The sequence below is a fragment of the Tinamus guttatus genome, unplaced genomic scaffold (genome assembly GCF_059628265.1).
Source record: "Tinamus guttatus ecotype Peru unplaced genomic scaffold, ASM5962826v1 Tinamus_guttatus_pri_ptg000317l, whole genome shotgun sequence".
In the NCBI taxonomy this organism is placed as follows: Eukaryota; Metazoa; Chordata; class Aves; order Tinamiformes; family Tinamidae; genus Tinamus; species Tinamus guttatus.
Window position 1 is genome coordinate 203,074 of NW_028288851.1, and position 25,293 is coordinate 228,366.

The window sequence follows — 25,293 nt, forward strand, 5'->3', positions numbered from 1 at the left end:
GAGGCTCCATAACCTCTCCGGGCAACCCAGTTGGGATCGTAAAACCTGGAGCGTTTCTGCCAACCTGCAGATCCCAGCAGCATCAACAACCCTGAAGTCGCTGGAGATGACAAACGGCAACGCGCACGGCTGCAGTATAGCCTTGGATCCGAGAGGGAGCCGTGGCGCGTTCCTCCTCCCAAACTTCCACGCAAGGCAAATCCCGGGAAGCTGTTTGCCCGCAGGGAGGCGAAGCGCGTCCCTGCACGCGCAGGGAGGGAGCCCGCGGCGCCTTGCCGCAGCGACGCGGATAGAGCGGGCGACGTTCGCCCGCCCGGCACGAGCAAGCGGGAAGGGGACGAAGAACAGCCCAAATAAGCCGGGCTGGGCAGAAGGGCTGGGCCCGGAGATGGAAACAGAAACGCACGCGAGACGCTGAAGAACGGAGCCTTTTCTATGCAATGCCAACGGGGGAAAACACGATGAACTTGGAAGATTAACGACCAAGAATTTCCTCAACACGATGGGGACTCTCATTGTGATCGGTAGTGAGAAACAGCCCCTAGAGTAGAAGATCCGGAGTCAGGTCGGATGGGAGCAAGAGGAAGGGGAGTAACAGTGCGGGCAGATGAAGGAGCCCAAGGGGAGGCCCTCGAGCCTGAGCATCCCGGAGCAGCGGGGTCCGAGCAGGGAGGACAGCGCGGACGGACCCACCTGGGTTTAGGGTCATCAAGAGCTCGGCCCCGCGGGACGATCACCGCAGGGGTTGGCCCCGCGTGTCCCCGCTCTCGAGCCAGGAATGACCCGTTTCCTGGTGGAACCCCCCCATTTTTGCTGTTGACATTGCTGAAGGGGCAGATACCAAAGAGGTTTGGTTTTAGGGCAGCCGCTCCATTCACCAAAATTAATAGGCTACACAAAGGAAACAGTGAAAGGAGACTCTGGATGATTTGGAGCCCATTGAGTAAGGCCCCGGGGACAGCAGAGACACGTGGGGCCTCAGAGGTCCTCCTAAGATGCCTGCGATGACAGAGGACCCTCACTGGGAAAGTTAAGGCTAGATTTGGAATGAGAACCAACCGCACAGGGTGAGCTGGGCAGGACGTGGGCCACTTCCATACCTTGCGCTGGATGGAGTGTTGGAAACACGAGATGCAAAAGAGACCCTCGGAGTCAGTGTGTGATAAGAGCCAGCGCCACTGCCGCAAAGGGACGGAGGAGCGAGAGCAGCACTGGAAATTACGAGATAAGTCCTCGAAGGACGAGGAACTAGGTCTTTTTTTCTAAACTTCTTTGGTCCAGTGGGAAACATCTACCCGCACACACGAGGAAACGACACCTGCCCAGGGGAAGAGCCTGGGTGAGGAGAACATCCCAGGCCCGGCCGGTGCCTCGCGGGGCAGACAAGGCCGGAGCTGCGGCGGCGCCCGCGGAGGAAGGGCCGAGCGGCTGTCACGGGAACAAAGGAGAGCGGCTCCATCATCCCCGCGCATCCCGCGGCCCGAGCCCCGCGCCCGGCGGGGGCCCCTGCGAGGCGCCGATGCCGCGGGCCGGCTCCGCTCCGGCGGGCGGGCAGCGGGGGAGCCCGCGGGGGAGGGCGCCGGGGTCGGGATGCGCTGGGGCTCGGCGGGGGCCGCAGGGCCGCGGCCCCGACGCGGCGGCCACAACACAACAAAAAGCGTCAGGGAAAACGGCGCAACGAGGCCGCGCCGGGGGGCGGAACCGGCGGCCGCGGGGCCGGGAACGCAGCCCCCGGGCCGGGCCGGGCCCGGCGGGGCTCGCCGAGCCCCCCCCCTCCGCCCCGCTCCCGCCCCGCCGCCCCGGCCGGCCCCGTCCCGGGCGCCGCCGCCCGCCCCCGCCCGGCGGCTCCATCCCCGCCGCTCCGCCCGGCTCCCCCGTGCGGGCCCCGCGCCGCCGCCGCCGCCCCCCGCGCGCCGCCATCCTGCCCCCCGCTTCCCCTTCCCCGCCCGGCCTCGGGCCGCGTCGCCGTCTCTCCCTCCCTCCGTCCCCCCGCGCCGTCCCGCAGCCCCCGGCCGCGCGCCCGGGGCCGCGGAGCCGCCGCGCCGCCCGCGCCCCCCCCCGCGCTACCGCCGCCGCCACCGACCTCCTCACAACTCCCTGGCGCCGGTCCGCCGCCGCTCGGACTACAACTCCCGGCAGCCCCCGCGCTCTGCTTCCGGGGCGCCCGCCCGGATGTGAAGCCGCGCGCCCGCCTCCCCCCCCGCCCCGCTTGGCCGCCCTACCAGCGAGGGCGCCGCGCGCGCGCGCGGGGCCCGCCGGGAAGGGCGCGCGCCGGGGGGGCGGGGCCTGTCGCCGTGGCAACGGTGGGCGCCATTGCCGGGGGGAGGCCGCCATTACAGGCCGCGGGTAACCAGGCGAGCACGAGCAAATGTGAACAAAAACGGGGCTTGAAATCGTGGAAAATTGTGAGGATCCGGGTTCCGTAGCACTGCAAGGCCGCCCCGGCTGTGTTGGGGGGTTTAGCAGCAGTGCGCGCAGCTCTCGGCTTGTCCTTCTGGCCATTTCTGTTCGCTTGTATTTATAAAGCGAAGTTCTCCGTCTGCCAACGCCAAGAAAAGCGCCGTTTCCCAGAGACCAAAATGGCGTTTTTAACGGGTTCTCACTTAGGAGCTTTCTCCCGGGAAGCACTGATGTGCCTGAAATGTGTCTAAACGTCATAAACTCCCCATTTCCTACTGTGCCCGCAGGGCCCTTCGTCACATGAAGGACGCGAGACCAAAAGCAGTGGGAAGGAGGTCAGAGCAGGATTTCCCCCGATTTACCTGGCTTTAAATTTAGATTTAAATGTAGTTGATCACTCCTCATAACTAGTAAAATGAAATAACTTGTAACTAGTGAAATGAACCATAACTGGTATTTTGATTTTCCTTTTTTATCCTCAACTGTCTTCCTAATGCTTTTTTCTGGGGGGGGGGGACATAAATAAAGGATTGCTGAGCTAGAATAAATCTTTAATTCGAGGTATTTGATTGCATTGGGTCAACACGTAAAAAAGTACACATGTATACATGCAAAAAAAAAAAAAAGAAAATCCTTAAAAAACTCATGTGCAACAGAAGTAACTAAAAGCAGTTCCCTATTGCCCCCTACTTAAAGCAAATTGCAATAACAGTCGTTACAGCCCCCATGTAGAGCCCAGAACTACAGCACATCTTGTTACGGTACAAAATAGCCCCTGATTCCCTGCTCCAAATCTTCACTTCTTCCCCCAGACACCCAAACACTCCAGTGTTTTCCCCAGCTGCATCCCCCGAGCTCCCCCTCAAGCTCTGTCCCGTCCGTGTCCCTTCCTGGCTGTCACAGTGGGACGGGACGGCGGTGGCCGGCTGTGAGTTTACGCTGTACTCATGTGCAGTTCATCCTGCTGGGCTCTCTATTCCTTGTAGCAGTCCTAAAGACAAATACGCTAATACTGTGTTAATGTAATTTCATGGAAAATTATCCTCAGAAGAGGTAAGACAGACTCATAACTTTTTCTGACACAACACCCAAAGCATGCTGAAAAATGTAGTGCTGTAGAGGGAAGTATTTCCATTTTAATTCAAGCTTTCCTAATCTCTCTCTCTCTATATATATATTTTTTTGGTGAGGGGGGAAGGATTAGCTTGAAAAGTCAGTTGTCCTTGAGAATCGGATTTTTTTATTTTCATTTTTTTCTTTTTCTGAATGCCACCAAAACTGCGGCAGTGACCTGGAATCTCACAGGGAAACTGCAGCATCTTAGTAAATAGTCAAACACAAAATAAAGCTATTGAGGGTAGCACGGTGATGAGTAAAGGAACCCGCAGTGTGAGTAACTCGGCAAAGAGGCAGAGAAGCAGTAAACCAGTCTGGCAAAGCAGCAAGGCTCAAGAGATCGTTGAATCCAACCTGGGGGTTTTGTACCCAGAAAGGCTAGTTTCTATCGGCGCCAAGAGAAAGGAACATAACCTCATAATTAGTGCGTAAGAAATCAGAACTTCTGAAGTAGAATTTGAGGAACAAATCACTGAAGATGTTTAAAACAAAAAGTATTCTAAAAAGAAAGCAAGCAGGAAACAGGAAAAAATCCCCTATACCTCAAAACCTCCCAAAGGAAAATCCGTCTGGTCTCATATGGCATTGTAATCAGTGGAACAAAAAAAGAAAGATGATTCTCCCATATCCTGTGTTGGGAAAGAAGATGTTAAAATTTTCTGCTGTGCTTTTAAAAACTTCTGATAATATGGATGAGGTGTTTGATGTCAGAAAAGAAGATACTGGAGCAAATGGATAAATTGCATTTCAATTTAAGCCCAAGAATTGTGAAAACAAAGTGTGTGACAAAGCTGCTAGTTAAAGTATAAAATGTGCCTCTAAGGGAAGCTTCTATGCTGAGTTATTGGTTGATAACAAACCACACCTTAGACTTTTAGAATAAACTCTGTGCTTTAATTGCTAATGTCACTTCACGGCTCTCATGATGAGACCTCACTGGATGTGTATAGTTCTTGGGTATTAAAGCAGCTACAGGAGCTGCTCAAAAATAAAGTATGACCACTGGATTTCCCTAAGGTCCCCATTCCGGAACAATTACACCCATTGCATCTTAATGCAACTTTATAACCAGCTCCCCATTAAGTATCAGTATTAGAAACAGAAATTATTAGTTTCTTCACAGTGGACAGGTCCAGTAAAGATCTCTGAAAAAAAATCTTCTTTCCCTTCTTAAATCCATGTTTTGCTCCTTTTCTCTATTTTTTTCCCTCTTTCTTTCCCTTTATTTTGCTTGCCTCGGGCACCTTTTTGTGGTTTAGTGATTGTTACAAAGGATACAATTTTCTCTGAATTACATGGGCCTGAAAATATGACCAGTAATGACATTACCTCCCCAGCTGCAGCTGTACCATAAAATAAACCTTTGGGGATAGGTTTTGCATGGCCAAATTAAACAACTGCGAACATTAAATTCTGAAATGTTGCTTTTGGCTGATTACTTTGATAAAAAAATATTTAATCAAGTATTAAACAACGTTTTTACAAACCATGTTTTTAATCTGCTGCAAAAATAAAGCAAGCTTGCCACAAACCTCTAATAAAACATTAGAGCTCAATAACTAACTCAGTGACCTTTTTTCAGAGATTCAGATGAAAGTATTACTGCTTGAAATAACATAGAAACACCCATCCTCTGGTGAGCACGTGTGGAAACACTGCTAGGACTTCGGTCCTGGTATTTCTTTGGTGGTTTATGCGCTGCAGCTGCTCTCTGCAACTCCTTTATGTGGTTTTCAGCGTGTTGTTTTCTAAAGAAGATTCCTCTTCCCAGCAGAGTCATGCTAACCCTGCTTAATTAAACCATAAAAGGGTAATTCAGAAAGATGTTGGCTGGAAGGGACCGGAGGAGGCAACGGGCCATGATGTATCCAGAAGATGCTGACCTTGGCCACGGTCAACATCCACATTCATGAGTCACTCATGTGAAGTTACAGCATTGACTTTTTATTATTATTATTTTTTGCCCTAAAGCTTCTAAGCTGAATATATTAATTGCACCTGCTATTCTGAATTAGTGACACTGAGCATCCCCATAGCGAGAGCTCTTGGTTTAACTGCTGACCGGCTTTGAAGACCTGGTCGCATCCTAGTGTGGTCGCTGTCCTCTTGCACTGTTACCCTGAGCGCCTCTGCGCTGCACGCCCACACAGCACGGCAGGCCCGAGGCAACTGGCTGAGCCTCCTTTATTTCATTACTTGAGCTAGATGAACCGTGGGCTGACATGCTTTTAAATGGAATTAGCACGCAAAATGGGTCAGGGAGGGAGGAAATTCATCCTCACGCTGGGGATGGTGCCACCAGGACCACGTCTTTGTTTCGCTCTGTGTACGGACGCACCGGGGACCGCAGCAGAGCATCGGCCCGACCCGGCGCGGTCGAAACGGCCCCGTCAGCCGCTGCCACCACGGGACAAGATGGCGGTCGCCTCACACAGAGCAGCGCCTCCTCGCCTACTGCCCGCGGCCCTTATATAGAGTCCGTGGGGGCGGGCTAACGCTCGTGATTGGCTCGTCATCCCGGCTTTCTTCCCTCTCCAGCACGTGCTCGGGAGTATTTACCCGTTCTGATTGGTGGAGAGAGCTCGTTCTGCAGAGAGCGCGAGCGGCGGCAGCCAACCGGCGGCAGCGGCGGCTGCAGCGCTGACCAATGGGTGGGCTGCACCGGGCGGCGGGGGAGGGCTCCGCGCTTGCGCGGTGGCGCGGGCCGCGCGTTCCCGCCCGCTACCCTGAGGGGAGGCGGCGGCGACAGGGGCGGCGACAGCGGCCATGGCCTCTATGGCCCCCACCGAGCTGCCTTCGCCCGCCCGCTCGAGGCACTTGCGACTCCGACACCAGCAGCAGCAGCAGCGGCGGCGGCTCCGGCGACGACACCGAGACAGAGAGCGAGAGCACAGGGCGGTGAGGACCCAGCAAGTGCCCCCCTTTCCTACCCCACAAGTGCCCCCCTTTCCTACCCCAGTGGACCTTGTTTTGTTTACTTATTTTATTCCTTTTTATTTATTTATTTTGTTAGAGTTACTTAAGGGCCATGGCTGGCCCACGTGAGTTCTGGGCATCCTTCACCATGAAGCATAATTTTAATCGCGGTCATCGGAATGCCTGCTTTTCCCTTTTCCTGAGGTCAGGGAAATGTTTCTTTGCCCCCTGGGACTGCCCAGCAGTGAACTTCATCATTCTGTGACCGGGATTAAATTGGAAATGTTTTTCCTGTGGTTAAAGTGTTTTTCTTTTTTTTTTTTCATTTTTTTTCCCCAAGCAGTGATGTTTCTCAAGTGCACCAGAAAGCAGTACCCGTCAGTTCTGATGTGTGAGAAGCCCTGGTTCCTGTGGCTGGCTCTGTTTTGTGGTAAACACCAGGACTTTGCAAGTGGTGAGCTTTGTGTTTTGTGTGTGAAGCAGCCTGAAAACTAGCATATGTTTGGAACAGAGAAGACTTATCTTCTTAATAAAACTGTGCTCACGGGTGCATCTAAAAGGCAATTTGACGCAGTTAAGCTGCCTGTCAGACCCAGGTGAAATGGGGGGCTAGCTCTCTGCCCCAGCTCTGTGCCCTCCCGCTGTCACAGCTCTGCATCTGGCTCACTGCACAGGGGCTAAAGGCATGAAGTAGTTGGAAAAGCAGCTCTGCAGGAAAATGAGCTGTGTCCTGTCGTTTCCTGTCCGTGAAACGGGTGTTGTGAGCTCAGCTGCCCTCCAAGAGGGGCTCTTGGGGTTTGGGGACGCGGCTAAGCTCTTGGGAGGACTTGCCCGTTCCTTAGGAAAGACCCAAACCAGCAGTGGTTCCGTGTGGTGATTTTAGTGCTAAACACAGACTGTAAAGCCAGGTGACCTTTTATGCCTGCCAGGAGTGTGCCAGGTAGTTCAGTTTATGTAGCAAATGTTAGAGACCCCCCCTTGTTTCCTAACTTTTATTGACGTAACTGTTCTCTCCACCCTCAGGTGACTCTTTAAGTGGAACCTGGGATGTCTGATGGGGAGAGAAAGAGGGAGAGGGAAGGTAAAGAAAGGCTGCTGCTTTTAGGTTTATGTAGCCTCTATATTTTCATTCCAGCTGCCTAGAAAATCATATGTGCTGTGTTTTTTTTTTTTTTTGCTTCATACTACTGTCCGCAATCTAGTTTTTCCTTTATTTGTCAGTCTGTGGTGAATAAATGTGTTTGCGCATGGATTTTCCTCATGCTCATGATTAAGAAATGGCAGCCTCTCGGAGAGATATTAATAGGAAAATAGAGGATGCAAAAGACTCTCAGAAAGGGGGTTTGCTGGAAAAGCATACATGCCAGGAGAGCAAGAAGGGGGCAGGATAGAGGGTAGCAGCCAGGGAGCTGTGTCTTTGTATGACGTTCTTCTGCTTTTCTCTGTTCATTTTAAAAAGGAAAAAAAGGAGAGAGATGTCCAGATTTATTACTTGTCAGTCAGAAATAGATTCAAAACTTCTTGTGTGTAAATTCAAGGCAGCAGCTGTGTATAATTGCGATGTTCTCCTTGGCAGTTTTTACTTCTGCTTTTGTGGCAGAGGATGGAGCTGTTTCTTTTCCCCTGGATGGTATGTACAGAAAGTGTCTCTCACTGCACATTTATAAATATGCAGAATTTAAAGACACCTTCCATATTGAGTTATCACTGTGGATTTGTGCAGTGTAGCTCCCTTTGAATTTTGTTCTGATTCTGTTGTTTTTCTTTATGGAGAACTAAAATGCTTCGAAGGGGTGTTGCGTGTTTATATTTATTTGTAGTAGAGGTTTTTAAAAACACAGTTTTGTTTTCAAATATTTTTCCTGATTTTGGCAGAATTCTACTCCTGTAAAACCAACAAAAGAATCTTACATAAAAGCTTTCTGAAAGACATGGATATTCCCGGGTTATTCCTTCTGGAAATTCCTTCCTGTTTACATAACAGATTTTGAAGCAATTTTGTGACATTTTATGTAATGTTATTACACAGATTTCGCGATAGCAGAAGTAGAGCCTTGTTAACACCACAACTTGGACCAACTTGTGCTTGTGAAAGGTGGTGTCTATGTTAGCTGTTGTTTCTAATGGTCTCTCTTCCTGTTTGACCCCCTTGGGTCATCACGGGCGCAGGCAGTTGTCACTTGTGCTGGGCTGCATAAAGTGCTGCAGTGAGAATTGTCACCTCTCCTGTTGTGATTTGCAAGCTGGGCTGCTCCCGGGGAGGCTGATAAGGTTACTGCCCAGTGCACAGTGCCCAAGCATTAGCTGCTAAACGCAGCGCGTTATGGTGCGGTCCTCAAAGACAGGCCTTTGTTCACGTAACTAGGAATGAAGGCAACGGTTGCTGTTAATCTTGGTAAAAACATTTAGTGCTGCTCTGTGGCAGGCGATACAAGCTAGGTCTCTGGCTTCTCAGTTTTATTTATTTATGGCTCTGCACAAAGGAGAGAAATGCTTCTATGCTTATCTAGAGGGAGCCAGGCTCTTGCCTTGGCTGGTCATAGTCACAATAAGATTTGCTCCCTGTTTTAATATATGTTATATACTAAATATAGTATATTTTATATATTTTATATATTTTTTATATATATATATATATATATCCCCTTCTTTTTTTTTTTTTTTTTCCCCCCCCTCATTTGAATTGACCATTCCATCTTGGGGATAGAGGCTGGTATTAAGGCTCATAATTGATAGTATTTGTGGGGGAAAATTCATTGGTTCTGTATCAGAGACAAGCTCTTAAGTGATTTAAGAAAATGCATTCCTTTTTAATAAAGAAGTTATTCATGGTCTTCTGTGACTTGTTTGTTTTTGCTTATGTTTATCTTAAGTAAATTAGTTGTAAACTTTTTCTTTTCAGCTGTCATCACGCAGCGTGTCAATGGGCAATGGAGAGAGCAGCAGGCTCAAATCGCCGACCGGGGGTATCGAATAAGGCAGCAGGCAGATACCTACAAGCAGCATCGTGCTAGCAAGGTAATTTCAGCACCTGTTTGTGGTGGCTGAAACGCAGGGTTCCTTGGTGGCTTCAGACACCAAGTGCATCTGTGCAAGTGTCAGTTTAGTTGGCAGAGCTCCGGGGCCTCCCTGGAGGCTCGCACCTTGAGGCGCAAGGGAAAGCGTTGCCGTTTAAAGCCTAGTTTTTACTAGTCCTTAAAACTGCAGCGCGTTGTGTGTATGAGCCTGTGTCTCCCTTTAAGACATTACCTTTTAAAGTTTCAGTTTACTATTTGAGAAGCATTAGGATAGGAAAAGGACAGGTTGGAAACTTTTTCTTGAGTTAGAGGGGTACTTACATGTGTGTGGCTGGACTTGCTGAAGAGAAATTTAAAACTGCTTTGCATCTTCAAACCTTTTTTTGTGTTTTCCCTTTTTAAGAGTCTCTCAGCCTCCTGCAGAAGCCTCTGGAAGCACTTAATTTTTCCTTTCAAGCTGCTTCTGAAGCCTTGAAATCACTTGCATGTGCCCCCCTGCCTTGATAAATTGAGCATGACTGCTAATGTGACTCTTGGGATTAGTGATCTTTTAGTTTTAAACTCTAATTCTCACTTCCATTGTTTTGTGAATACAGGAAAGCACATTATGCCTGATAAATCCAATAAAGAAAAGACGAGATTTAAAAAGAAAATGAAATCTAGTTAAGCTTTAGTGACAGGAATACATGTCCTTTGTTGGTGAATTTGGGTTCATCTTGCTAGATGTCCTTCAGTTACCTTCTAACCTAAATTATGCTCCAACTCTGTGGAAAACAATAGTTCCTAAGGGTCTGAGACTTCAATGGCCTTAATCTCTAATGCAGAGCAATGACATACAGAGAAGCACCATCTTTTCAGATGCTTTAAATGTTTTTTTTTTTTTTTTTTTTAAGTAACCGCAGCTTGCCTCGTCTATTTCAGCATTTCTTCAAATGTGTTTAGTAACACATTTTATGTAAATCTTGAATTTACTGCAAAGCATTTACTGCTCTCAAATGATTATGATAGTTTTACTGCCCGAAATATAAATGTGAGGAATATGTTGTTTGTTCTTTACAAAGTTTTCTCCATTCGCCAGTATATGCCTAGTTTCAGCACATGTGCTATGAGGTGCAGACTGCAGAGTGAATAACACTAATTCTCCCTGAAGGAAGGGTAACTTTCCAATTATTTTCAACCTGCATCTTTTACTGGGGAGATGTTTTCCTAATACAAGAAAGTATTAACCTACTGTTGAGCGTGGAGAAAATAATCAGGAGAAATGGGTTAGGGAGTTGAATGTTGCTTGTATGCCACAAGGCACAGAGAAAGTGTGGTAAGGACGAGGGAATATATGTGCCTGGAGCAGCAGCAGATTGCTGTGCCTTGATTTTATCTTTAATGGAGTCGGTTAAAGCTTCCTGTAATTGTGAGCAGAGCTGGAAGATCTTCTAAACAGCGTGTGAATTATGAGCCATGAATGTGGACAACTCTTCCAGGAAAAATAAACGGTATCGATACCAGCCTAGGAACATTTCCTTAAGCATTTTCCTAAATTAATTCAGAATTTATCAGTGTTCTATAGAAGTTTGACTCCTCGTTGGAGCAATCTCAAGAATTAATTTGTTAGCATGTGTCACCTCTGAATTTCTACGTCGCTTCTTATTCCCAGGATGCAGTAGTCCTTGGTGGTGACCTGAAGACCTGACCAAGCAGCAGGGCCAGTTGGGTTCTGTGTCACTGATGCCTCCGAAAAAGAACAAGTGGCTCTTGCAGTCTTCATCCTCCACTCCCAAATGACAGGAGACACTATTCCTTCCTGTTTCTTGCATAGTGTGGAGAAGCAGGTTAGTACTTGGGAAGCTCAGTGGGCAATCATGGAAGGAAAGTAGAAAACATCCGTGCATTAAAGAGCATCTTAACTTAACAGCAGTAGGATTTGTGGAAGTTAGCTCATAAATCATATGAAATAGTTTGGTCTTCATAAGCCAATAATTTTTATTTATTTATAACTTATAATTTACTGTTGCTACTTCTATTTTTTTCTCATACGTTAATATGTCAGCTGATACCAGCAAACCAATATTTGACGTGTGTTAATGAACTTGCTTCACCCTTTGCTTTCAGAAATGTTCTGCATTCTTTGCATATCCTTAAATTCTTGCTTCAGTCAAATAGAGTGGATGAACACTGTTAAAGGAATTTTAAAAGCCTTACTGCTCCATCTGTGGAGCTTTAGAACATGATTATAGAATTTTATTAGCTGTTCTGTTATGTTCTGTGAGCTGTTCTGCTCACTGAGCAGAAACCCATGCCACAAGGAAAACTGTGCTTGCTTAGGAAACTTGAACTCAGCTACTCAACAGCAGTAACAAAAGAAGATAAACATATTTGTTTGAAATATGTGCCCAGTACATATGGCTAAAACAATACCTGTTATGGAAGAGCAACTAAATAGTAATTTGTCAGAACCACAAGCAACTTGTTGCTTTTCTCAGCAGAATCCACGAGGCAGTTGTGGTGACAGGTACAATTACCTTCATCTCTAGGTGCAGAGGGTAAGAAGTGGAAGTTAACTGTAGTCAGACGGCCTTGGATGTTGTACTTGTGAGACCCAAAACTCCAGTGGCTTGACCACCTACAAATTTCAGACTTGATTTTATTTTTATTTTTTTTCTTCCAAGCAGCTTCAGTGTAGTGCCAGGAATGTCGTTGCTTCTGTTAAAAATCCCTGTTAGAACAGCTGGCTTTTGTTGGGGGAGAGAGATGAAAAGAGGCTGATGGGGCTAGATGTCTGGGACTCAGCCATGCATTTCTGGATTGGAAAACATGTTCCCTCCCTATCTGCTAGATTAAATGAGCCATTTCCAAGCAGCTCATGAATTGTGAACACTGGAGGGACTCTCTCATCAGTGAAGACTGATCCTTTCATCAGTTGTGGTTTTAAGCTGAAGTTCTCCAGGAAGCCTCCTTTGGAGGTCAGTGAAAGTTGAAATTGAACTGAAATTGGCTTGTTTCTTGTTATTGGCTGTTATGGATGATAAATGGTTTTAAAAGTTGACTAAAGAAGCTGAGAAATACTGAGAACTACTGAATACAACGTCTTTCCTATGGTTCCAAAAGTCACCGAACAGCAATCTGGTGGGAACTGGTGGAGTATCTGGGATTCCAAACACATTTTTTGCCTAGTGTTTAGACCTTCATCAGCTATTCCCATTCTTGGAGCAACTGATTGGACTGATATCTCTTGGTGCAAGCTGGTACCTCTTGATGGGCAAAAGGGCGGGGGAAAGAGCACCTGAATTGCCCTTGGCAAGTTCATGGTGCCTGTTAGACTGTAGCTTGGGCTACAACATCCTTGGAAGCAGTGGCTTTTCCATGTGGAATGACCTGTCTTTGTGATGCTAGTTTTCCCAGATTTGAGGGCTGGCGGCCCATTATAACAAACCCTTTCTCCTCATTCCCTGGCCAAGCGAATTCTTGGAAGCTGTTACAGTTTGTAAAGGTTCAGGTACAAAATACCTGTAGTCAGCAGCTTGCAGCATAGTGCAGGGCAACAGGGAGTGTGAAACTACTGGGGTGAAAAATAGTCTCACACAGTTCTGCAGCTATTTTTTAAGGGCTTCTCCTAGCTTGTTTTGTGCGACTAGCTCAGTATCATGTGAAGATTAGATATTTCTCACTTTCTCATTTGAATGCCTTTTTCTGTTGTCCGTGAATCTTCATTGTCTTTCTAATTTGTGCAGTTCAGAAATAGCCGGGCAAATCTGGGTCTCTAAATATCTCCTTTTTCTATAGGTACATTTCCTCATATACTTGTGTAATTAGAGCTTTGCTGATAAGTATGGGACTGAAAACAAGTGGATGACACTGTACAAGGATCTGCCCCTAGGTGTAAATTGGCAGCTTTTCACTGAAGATTTGGGAGCAAGTGTTTTGTTGTTCTAGATTTAAAGCCTCATCACTGGCCAGCACCTAGGCTGGATGCCTGGTGACATTGATTTCCTACAAGCTCAGCATGGAATTGGAGTACCAAATTTGTCTTTTTGGCTTGCCTAAAAATACAGGTTTTACATTTGTAGGTTGAGTAGAGCTTTTGCCATTCAAGCGAGGAAAACAGTTTTATCACATTTGTATAGGACCAAGAAAGATGATGAATAAATGAGCCTCCCTACCACCAGTCTGAATGTGTGAATGAATACAGAGGGAGAAGCTCTTTTAAGGTGGCACTGGTTTTGCAATTGGTTTTGGTAGAAAAGTACACAATGGGGCAATCAAATGTTATCTATGCATTGAAATACAATCTTGTAATCACAGGTCCATGGCAAAAAGAGGGAAATGGAAATAACGTTTGGTACTAAGTTTAGCAGCTATCTTACTCTAGAAAGGAAAAGCACTGTGGTATCAGATAAGCTGCTGATTATAAAGTTCTTTGTCAGAGTGCATGTTATTAATGGCTGTAGTGATTTCTGCACTTAACTAGTGAAAATACAGTTGTTAGGACCCTCTGGTCTCCAATCTGTGCTGAGAATGAAATATGCCAAAGTTTTTATCACCTTAAGAAGATACAGTTTAGGAAAGACTAAATGTGTTGAGAACAGAACTGATAAGCACTAGCTGCTGCTGGGGAGGTGACAGCCACCAGACAGTATTTTACCTCTCTGGCTCCGAGACAGTGACAGTTGCTTCCATTTGATTGCAGTCTGTGCGCTGGCTGCTCGGGTCAGCTGGAACGTGCCGGGGAGCTCGTCAAGCAGAAAGAGCTTCATAACCTCCTTCATGTGTCCCTTCCATCGGACACCACCCGTGCTGCTGCCACCACCCGCCGTGTCTGCAAACACAAGAACCAGCTTGAGCAGGATGGTAAGCGAAGGAGCTGCCTGCTGCTTAGCAAACTAGGCTGTGTTTCGTACTTAGAGCGCATGCAGTTGTTTTTGGTTTAAAAATGTCATAATGCAGGACTCTGCTCCTGATCCAAAGTTTTCTGAGCTCTTTTTTTTTAAGCTTCATGTTGCAAATATATGTACGTGCAAAGAATGGCATGGGCTGCTCTCTGGTTAACTGTGGTTTAGAAACTGATTCTAAAATTCAGTTCTTAAATCAAGCTGCTTTTCTGAATCGTGATGACCAGAGCATATCTCAGATTTTAGCCTCTTGCTTTTTAAGAGTTATTAATTTACTGGAGGGAAAAAATAAACCAGTTGAGACTTGGGATGTTGGTGTGTGAAAGGCTGCAAATTTAACATGAAGATTAAAATTTGACTGTTTTCCCCAGTCTTGGATTTCTTGATTTGCCAGAGCACAAACGAATATGGTCTAATTCAATCTATTTATTTAGGCTGTAGATAAAAGGACTGACAACACTCCCTCTTCTGGCTTGACTGCCATTACAGGACCTGATGTATCTCTGGGGAGGGGATGGGAGATGTGGTGTGCATTTACCATATAGCAATGGTGAGGAAAAAGAATAGTGAGCTACAACAGAACTATTTCGGTTGTAGTTTACTGATGCCTCAACTGCAGACTAAACAGGACAAGTCTTGTTGTCCTTACAAGGAGCTTAAAATTAAGACAACAGCCTCTTACAGATGGGAAAAGTGGAAAATGAGACAATACTGGTCAGAATGATGGACTCTGTTCTTGATAAAAATGTTAGGCCAGGAAAGCACTGACATTTTAGTAAGCATCACAGCTATGAAGAGTCTCCGAGGAAGATGAGAGAAGCGCAGGGGAAAAGGCATGGAAGATGTTTGGAGAGGTTATAAGAAGAAAAGCAGCGATAGAATATTATGGCTTCACTGGAGTTGTAAGGGAAATGCTTTGCCTTGGAAACCTAAATAAAAGAATAAGACATAAAATGTGCTCCCTTCATACAAGTAATTATTTGATGGGGATGAAATAGCAGGGTAACACAGCGATTCGTCTGCGCTCCAAGGAGAGAGCGTCCGCTGTAGTGCTCTTCCTCACTGCTCTGCCAGCGACCATGGGACCTGATCTTACTTTTCCCCTTGCAGAACTGCAGCTTATTTTTGTCAGCAGTGCTGGGATCTGTTTGCTGGCGAGTGCTTACTTTCTGACTCGGAAAAGACGATCTGGAGCACTTAATACTTCCCTCTGTAAATGTCTGTTCTCCCTCCTGCCAGCCTCTGAACCCTCAGAGGGAAGTGCAGCTGTGCGTGGCCCAACTCTGGCACCCTGCGTCGCTGTAAAACCTTATAATGTGAAGCAGGATCATATCCCGTGCGCTCGGCATCGCATCATTTGACTGGGGAGGGTGCCCCTCACCGTGCTTCTGTTCTTATTCTGTAAATAATTACCCATGTCATACTGGTGTTCTATTTAAGTACTGGCAGGTGTTAATTGCTCTGTGTGCAGGACTGTTTTTTTTTTGTTTATGAAATGAGGAAATTTGTGCTTATGAGAATGACTTTTTCTTTTTACCTTCAGGCAACCCTCTACACTCAAACTTCGAAACCTTACTGAGAGAGGATAGATTGCACAGTCTGCTGAGCTGCAAACTGGCCGCTTTGGAGATGTCCCATGTTGGAAAGCAACACGATCCAAGCAGCAGCCTCTTTCCAAAGCTACACTCTTCGCTTCTGGCTCCTTACAGTGAGTTAAGCAAGACTCAGATGAGGTTGTGGCATTAAATGTGTGTGTTTTTTTTTTTTTTTTTTTAATATTAGCCAGTGCTTGAGGGCAGTCAATTCAGATGAAATGGAGTAAGCAAGTCCCTTTCTTCCAGTGAAAGATAATCCCAAGCTCTGTCTGATAATAATGCCCCTGTGACCAAGTCAGCGTCTGGCAAACTGTAGGAATTCTGACCACATAAACATGTGTTACAGTGAGCTTATAGAAACCAAAGAAAACCTCACCATTTTGTGTGTTTAGCTCATAGGAACAAGCTAACCAAAAAGAAGCACTTATGATACTTCATTTTAAAGTAAAGCATGTCAGTGCTTGCCTGGAAAATCCTGATAGCTTTCTTCGCGTTGTGATAGCAATTGACTGTTGTTGACAGTTGCCTGCTGCTTTTGCTGATTTGCAAGTTCTCATTTTTTTCTTTAGCCCATTGGACTTGATGTTGTTAAAATGATCTGCAGAAGCTTAAGATGAAACTGTTTTGAGTCTTCTGTTCCTCAAGCCAGGGAGAGGGAAACCTGGTGAAAATATGCATATTCTTTAAAGAAAAAGTTGTGTGCTGTTTGGCTTTCTTTAAAAGGTGTGCTTGTTTTCGAAAGGTAACACATGTGCAGACTGCCAACTGGACATGTCCTTGGCATTTTTGATGTCAACATGCAGCTGCTGACTAAAATACTTGCTGTGTTCTGCAGCTGCTGATACAAATTGTCATGAACAAATGAAACAAAACCAACCTGCTCAACAGAAATGAGCAGCACCAGCTTATGTGCTTGCTGGTGGAGTCCTGAGCTACAACGTGATTTAACAGGGTTTAATCAGGCTGAACTCCTGTTTAAAGCTGAGGTTCCACTAGCCTGGAGATGAATGTTATCTTCCGAGAGACACGTTCTTTCAGCAATCCGCTCAGGACAAAGTAAGTCAGGATATAACAGGCAGGTGCTTAGTGCTGAACAAATGAAAGGAACCTGCCAGAGGATGCCTGAAAAACACTGCAGCAAGTGATTTTGCCACCAGTCTGCCTCCTTCCTGTATGTGTGCAGCTGATAATTCCGTTTGAATCGGAGCTGGGGGAGCACATCATTTTCTTTGTTATTTTAATTAAGCAAGATGACATACTTCTTTGTGTGCTGAGGCTAAGTAATTCTGATCTCCTATTGAATTTCATCACTGAAAGATTGTTTGCATTTCAGTTTGGATTAAAAGATCAGTTTGGGATTTTGAAGCCATCTCATGAAGTAAAGCTGCAGCAGCTGTTTGACATTTAGCTAATCTGCCACTCTCAACCTCCTTCCTTTTCAAATGTTCAGCTAGGAAGCTGCATGCAAGCAGTTCTTCTGGGCAACATGGGCTGTGCGAGCGTGGGCACCTGCTGTGGGTGAAGAGCATGTTCTGCTGGGGGATGCAGTAGTGCAGGATAACTTCTCTGGACCCGCGGGTACCAAGAGTCTCCCAGAAGACCTAGACCTTTAGGAAAGGTTTGAATACAGAAGCAAGGAGTGGTTTGGAGCAGGTTGGGAAGATGCTCCATTGTGGTATCCTGCATGGAAGAATCCAGGCACAAATGGGAGAAAGTTTAAAAAATTAACAAATGTAGGAGAGAAAAGTATGTTGATCTGGAATTCCATAGGACTTTGAAGAGTACATTGGTCTTAAAATCAGTGTGATTGTCATTGGAGCGGTGGTTAGAAATGGGACCAGCTTGACTATTGCTACAATGAAGGAAAGACACTGGTGGTTTTATTGTTTTGGGAGTGTTTTAAAGGAGTTGTATTTTGGACTAGAGTCTTGGCTTTGGGTAAACTTTTTCCATCACTTTCCACTTCAGCCTGGAAACCTGCAGCGAAAGTGACGTCCTTGAGCTGAATAGCACTGACCCTTCATTCAGGGTACTCATGTGTGTTCCCCGATGTCGCCATTCTGCACAGTGTTCCCCACGAGGTTTCATGTGAACTTATGGTAGCAACTTCACCAACTGATTTTAGAACAGTCTGACTTCACCTTGGTTTCCTGTTCACATTTTATTAACAGGTTTGTTGTCCAGAAGGGAAAGGCAGTTTGAAGGAACGTACAGTCGCAGCTTCCCCATTCCCAGTGCTCGGGCGCACAAATAACATCCTTTGCACCCAGAGACTCCTCCAACCCCTTTTCTCAGCCAAATCCCTCTTGCTGGCAGCTCCACAATGGGGACTCGAAACAAAAGCTGTGACAAATGAGTCCCAACAGGGGAAGTAGCCATAGAGGAGACACTGGAAGCACTTCTTAGACAGCAATGCCTTGGGGCTGCAGATCCACTGGGAATTCAGCTTGCAAAGGGACTGCTGGGAAATGCATTTAATGATATTAAATAAACAGTAAGAGAATGGAATTGCTATGGATTTCTCCAGATGAAGCAGGAACATGAGTCCAGATGATCTTTAACGTTTGCTTGTTTTTCTAGAAGTAGTTGAGGATTAAAAGATACATCCTGCAATAAGCATTTTATATGTAGGAAGGTATTGAATAATTCCTGGTTCTCCAAGTTCATTGTCAAAGGAACTGGCTAGTTCCTTGAAGCCCAGGGGCTCAGATTTGTTATAATTAACATTATCCCCTTCCACTTCTTGCTAATAGGTCATTGGCTGCTCCAAGTGACAGGAGCACACCTCTCCCAGTATTTTTTTGTCCTGTTTTGCAAGGCCAAGCAAATAAAGCTGCTTTATTTAACTTAAATCTTGATTTTTTTTTCCTCCTTGAATCATCCCTGAAGCCCTTCTCTGCCTGTTTGCATTCAAATTATTCCTAGAGCAAAAATAATTCAATGTTATAAGTGAAATCCCACTCATCCCTCACCAAGGTGGGTGAATATTATCCTACTTGATAAAGAAATAAACTGAGCCATGTGGGAATAAGCTGGCCCACAGAGGTTGTGTGATGTGTCTCACAGAAAGCCAGTGGAGGTGGTGTAAAATATCTACTGCATATGATGTTATGAGATGGTACCAACCCAATTTTAGTAACATCACTGTTCTGCCTCTAAGAGGTTTATCATCCTCTGTGTTTCAGCAGTCCTCAAAAAGAAGAAAAGTGGAAGGTTCCTACGACATCAATAACATCGTGATCTCCACGTCAATGGCAGCAGCCACTCGGGAGGAGAAGCTGCAGTACAAAGAGCTCGTGACACCAAGGTATTTGCAAATTGAGCTTTAGTGATTCGCCTGGGTGCATGGCAGGAGGAAATTGCTTTAGTTTTGCATAATGAGAACTTGTTCTCCTTGTGTGGAGATTTGAGGTGATGTGAGCATTTTAAATATCCATTAGGAATAAAAGAAAAAAAAGGTGTATCTTAAAGTAATTATTTTTTCCTAGATTTGAAAGTTAGTAGCAAGCAGGTCTTTTCCTTTGGTACGTGACCTCTGCCTCTCGATTCATCCTTAGATATTCTTGGGTTAGCCTGGGAGATGGAATGCCTGCCCGTAGGGAGAGCGCCGTTTTGCTTGACTGCCAGCACATACTTAGTCCAAGGAGTTAATTTTTCCTCATATTGGTGTTGCCAAGAGTGGTGTTCCCCATTCTGACGACTGAAATAACTGTGTGTTTCTGGAGGTCAAGGTGAGGCCTGTGTTGAGGAATGTGGTTCTCTGCTGTGTTCTGGCTGTCCTGGCTGCTGGGCAGCAGCTGATGTTTTGATACCAGCATGAAGTGAGACTGCCTCCTCACAGTGTAAATAGGCTGGAGTATTTCTGTGGGAGAAGACAGATTGTTGTGGCTGTTGTGCTCAAGTTATTCACGCTGTTGGATGGCACAAATCTTTTCTTTTTAAAAGATTTACCTATGGTAAAGTACTGGGTTATCTACTAGATTTTGTGAGTAAGGCAGATGTTAGGTGGCCCCAGAATTGCTTTCTGTGTAAACCCACTGCTGAGTTGAGGACGCAGCCCAAGTCCAGCTGAAAGCAGAAGAGGCTGAGGGCCCTGGGCAGTAGCCAGGCCACACGCCAGCGAAGCGGAGGCTGTTGCAGTGACGTGGGCAGTTGTTGCTTGCAGCTGGCGGGTAGCACAGCTCAAGGAGCCACAGCTTTCTAGTTGGGCAGGTGTTAAGAACAGCCCTTTGTCAGTTTGTCTCAAAAACATGTAGCTGCTCTGCAAATGTACAAAAGTTTTACAGTCAGTCTCTGCAATTTCTTAAAGCCTGGTAGCCTGGGAAGCAGTGTCAGCAGGTCAAATGTGCTTGGTTTTGTCTGATGCAGCTGCAGCGTAAGTCAGTGAAGGATGTCAGGGTTGAGGGCCATAGAGGGATGGCAACTGGGACAGAAGTCATCCGTGCGTCACCATCAGATCTCGAAGGGAAGGGCTCTGGAGCGGACGCTCGTCCCGGAGCTCCTTGTCTAGAGGCGAACAACAGAGCGAGAGGCAGCCCCAGCGCCGACCCCCGTGCGGGCAGTGCTGAGCTCCCGGCCAGAGGCGGCTCTGACTCAGCGCGGGCGGAGCCGGCAGGGCAGGCGGGAATTTAAAAGCTGTGAAACTGCCTTTTTGGCTCAGATCTCGAAGGGAAGGGCTCTGGAGCGGACGCTCGTCCCGGAGCTCCTTGTCTAGAGGCGAACAACAGAGCGAGAGGCAGCCCCAGCGCCGACCCCCGTGCGGGCAGTGCTGAGCTCCCGGCCAGAGGCGGCTCTGACTCAGCGCGGGCGGAGCCGGCAGGGCAGGCGGGATTTCAAAAGCTGCCCCCAGGGAGCGCGAGCGACCAGGAGCGCGGCGAACAGAGCGGGCGAACAGAGCGTGGCGCGCCAGGGAGGGCGTGGCGCGGCAGTTAGCGCGGCAGTTTGCGCAGGCAGGAGGTGCGGGCAGGGGTCAGGGAGTAAGGGTCAGGTAAAGACATGGTCTCCACTCGGCAGAGAGCTTCCGCCAGGAAGACTGTGGCGACCCAGACTGAACCGCCACAGAAACATGCAGCGGTCCAGGCTGCTGGTTGCGGGGAATGCCTGGGCCTCTCCATGTTACCGGGGAGTGGCGAAAGCACAGCCTGCCTTAGGTGTGAGCAGGTGGATGACCTGCTCAGCCTGGTGGTGGAGCTAAAGGAGGAGGTAGAACGACTGAGGGCCATCAGGGAATGCGAAAGGGAAATCGACTGGTGGAGCTGCATCCTGCAGTCTTCCCAGGGAAGCTACCCTCAGAACTCCCCAATTCAGTCAGAAAGTCCAGTGCCCTCTTGCCCTAGGGTAGAGGGGGTGGACTTAACAGTTTCCAGGGACGACCAACAATGGAAACGGGTCCCCACTCGAGGTGGCAGAAGATCCCCTCCACAGCCCACCTCACCTCCACCGGTGACCACGTTCAACAGGTACGAGGCCCTGGAACATGTGAATCGGATAGAGGAGGCCTTGAACCGAGGCCCGTCTAAGGGGATCTCTACACAGGGGCAGTCTAATCCATGCAGCAAGGCTGCTCCCCCTAAAGTGAAAAGGAGCACCCGGAGGAAGCGGCGGGTGATCGTCGTGGGTGACTCCACGCTGCAGGGCACGGAGGCACCGATATGTAGACCGGACCCCTCATCCAGAGAGGTCTGCTGCTTACCTGGGGCCAAAATAAAGGATATCACAGAAAGGCTCCCAAGAATTGTTCAGGAGTCGGACTATTATCCTCTACTATTGATTCATGTGGGTGCTAATGATGCCATGGGGAAAATGAGGGACGTCAAGCAAGACTTCAGAGCCCTAGGGATGGCCATCAAAGGTACAGGTGCCCAGGTGGTGTTCTCCTCCATTCTGCCAACGAGGGGAATGGACTCAAGGAGGAGAAGGCGAATATGGCAGCTTAACAACTGGCTGCGCCGCTGGACCTGGCAACAGGGTTTCGGCTTCTACGACCATGGGTCTCTGTTTGATGACCAACAGCTAGTGGGGAACGATGGTACTCATCTTAGCAAGAGGGGCACACGTCTCTTTGCAAAAAGGCTGGCCAACCTGGTTAGGAGGGCTTTAAACTAGGCAAGAAGGGGGAAGGGGAGTGGCACACTGACGCGGCAAGCAGTACCGCACAGCCCAGGTCAGATGGCGTCCAGCGGGAGTATGGTAGTGGGGAAGTGAGGATAGGAAATGATCACAGAGGGTCCTCTTTCACCCCTCCTGGGAAACCTGTGGCCTCTGTTGCTTCCCTGAAATGCCTGTATACCAATGCGCGAAGCATGGGGAATAAGCAGGATGAACTGGAGATCTGTGTGCGGTCCCAGCGTCATGATCTCATCGGAATCACAGAGACGTGGTGGGATAGCTCGCACGACTGGAGCGCTGCCATGGAAGGCTATGTGCTCTTTAGGAAGGACAGGCTGGGAAGGCGAGGTGGTGGAGTTGCTCTTTATGTGAGAGAGCAACTGGAATGCATGGAGCTCAACCTGGGAGTCGAGGATGAGCGAGTTGAGAGCTTGTGGGTAAGGATTAGAGGGCAGGCTAATGTGGGAGACACTGTGGTGGGTGTCTGCTACCGGCCACCTGACCAAGACGAGGAGGTTGATGAGGCCTTCTATAGGCAGCTGGATGTTGCCTCACGGTCACAGGCCCTGGTTCTCATGGGGGACTTCAACTACCCCGACATCAACTGGGAGGACAACACAGCCAGGCATAAGCAGTCCTGGAGGTTCCTGCAGAGCATCGACGATAACTTCTTGACGCAGGTTGTGGAGGAGCCGACGAGGAGAGGTGGGCTACTGGACCTCGTGCTATCAAATAGGGAGGGCCTAGTAGGAGATGTGAAGGTGGGGGGTAGCCTCGGCTGCAGTGACCATGAGTTGGTGGAGTTCAGGATTCAACGAGGAGGAGGAAGGGCTGTAAGTAGCCTTGCGACGATGGACTTCAGGAGGGCCAACTTTAGCCTCTTCAGAGACCTCCTCGGTAGAATCCCATGGGCTAGTGCTCTAGAAGGCAGGGGGGCCCAAGAGAGCTGGTTAGTTTTCAAGCGGCACTTTCTCCACGTCCAGCAACAGTGCATCCCTGTGTGTAGGAAGGGAGGCAGAGGGGGCAGGCGACCTGCGTGGATGAGCCGGGAGCTTGTGGCAATGCTCAAGCAGAAGGCAGCGGTATACAGAATGTGGAAAAAAGGACAGGCCCCCTGGGAGAAATACAGGAACGTAGTCAGGGAGTGCAGAGATGCGACAAGGAAAGCTAAGGCACGTCTGGAAGGCAAGCTGGCAAGGGACGTTAAAAATAACAAAAAAAAATTCTTCAAATACATTAACAGCAAAAGGAAGATCAGGGAAAACGTGGGTCCGCTGGAGGACGGGATGGGCACCTTGGTTACAAATAACACAGAAAAAGCAGAGTTGCTCAATGCCTTCTTTGCTTCGGTGTTTACCAAGGGCAGCCCTTTAGAGCCCCAGGCCCTAGAGGCAAGAGAAGAAGCTGGTGGAGAGGAAGACTTGCCCTGGGTAGAGGAAGATTGGGTCAGAGAGCACCTAAGGAACCTCGATACCCACAAATCCATGGGCCCTGATGGGATGCACCCCAGAGTGCTGCGGGAGCTGGCAGATGCCATAGCTAAGCCGCTCTCCATCATCTTTGAAAGATCCTGGAGAACGGGGGAGGTGCCGGAAGACTGGAAGAAGGCCAATGTCACTCCAGTCTTCAAAAAAGGCAAGAAGGAGGACCCAGGCAACTACAGGCCAGTCAGCCTCACCTCCGTTCCCGGAAAAGTGATGGAACGGCTCATACTGGCTGTTGTCTCCAGGCACATGGAGGACAAGAAGGTGCTCAAGAGTAGTCAGCATGGATTCACCAAGGGAAAATCTTGCCTGACTAACCTGATAGCCTTCTATGATGAAATGACCGGCTGGATAGACGAGGGGAGAGCGGTGGATGTCGTCTATCTCGACTTCACCAAGGCTTTTGACACCGTCCCTCACAACATCCTCCTGGGCAAGCTCCGGAAGTGTGGGATAGATGAGTGGACAGTGAGGTGGATTAGGAACTGGCTGGATGGCAGGGCCCAGAGAGTGGTGATCAGCGGTGCAGAGTCTAGTTGGAGGCCTGTGGCTAGTGGGGTCCCCCAGGGGTCAGTCCTTGGTCCAGTCCTGTTCAATTTATTCATCAATGACCTGGATGAAGGCACAGAGTGCTCCCTCAGCAAGTTTGCTGATGATACCAAACTGGGAGGAGTAGCCGATACCCCAGAGGGCTGTGCTGCCATCCAGAGGGACCTGGACAGACTGGACAACTGGGCGGTGAAAAACCTCATGCAATTCAACAAGGCCAAGTGCAAGGTCCTGCACCTGGGGAGGAATAACCCCAGACACCAGTACAGGCTGGGGACCGACCTTCTGGAGAGCAGCTCTGCAGAGAAAGACCTGGGTGTCATGGTGGACGACAAGTTGACCATGAGGCAGCAGTGTGCCCTCGTGGCCAAGAAGGCCAATGGGATCCTGGGCTGCATTAAGAAGAGCATCTCTAGCAGGTCGAGGGAGGTGATCCTGCCCCTCTACTCAGCCCTGGTGAGGCCGCATCTGGAGTACTGTGTCCAGTTCTGGGCTCCACAGTACAAGAGGGATGTGGAGCTGCTGGAGAGAGTCCAGCGCAGGGCTACAAGGATGATCAGGGGCCTGGAACATCTGCCCTATGAGGAGAGGCTGAGGGAGCTGGGCCTGTTCAGCCTGGAGAAGAGAAGGCTGAGAGGGGATCTAATCAGTGTATATAAATACCTCAAGGGAGGGAGTGCAGAGGACAGTGATGGTCTCTTTTCAGTGGTGGCCACTGATAGGACTAGAGGAAATGGCCGGAAACTGAAACATCAAAAATTCCATAGGAACTTAAGGAAAAATTTCTTAACAGTGAGGGTGACAGAGCACTGGAACAGGCTGCCCAGAGAGGTTGTGGAGTCTCCTTCTCTGGAGATCTTCAAAACCCGCTTGGATGCAGTCCTGTGCCACGTGCTCTAGGTGTCCCTGCGCATGCAGGGGGGTTGGACTAGATGATCTCTAGAGGTCCCTTCCAACCCTAAGCATTCTATGATTCTATGATTCTATGATTCTATGATCATTAGCTGGAGGCAGAGCAAATCTTTTAGCAGTGCATAGTTTAATGTCCTTGGCATCTTTTTGCATGATGCATAGAAATGCCTGCATCTTGCATCTGTCTGAGACGTAGGGCTGACAAGCTTCCAGTTCAGTATGTAATGAAGAATATAAAAGCAAGATAGTGATCCCAAATGTTGCCTGCTGGTTCCCAAAGTTTGAATGCGCTAGATATTGCCCACCTGAATTC

The 25,293-nt window shown here is 48.2% G+C and overlaps 1 protein-coding gene across 1 annotated transcript in view; it reads right to left on the minus strand.

Moving 5' to 3' along the window:
- DHX30 (DExH-box helicase 30) overlaps window positions 1–2,105 on the minus strand; it is a 28,044-nt gene extending 25,939 nt beyond the window's left edge. The window contains exon 1 of the mRNA XM_088528926.1: window positions 2,084–2,105. The gene's annotated coding sequence lies outside the window, so the exon portion shown is untranslated. The remainder of the gene's footprint in view (window positions 1–2,083) is intronic.
- Between the last annotated feature and the right edge of the window lie 23,188 nt (window positions 2,106–25,293).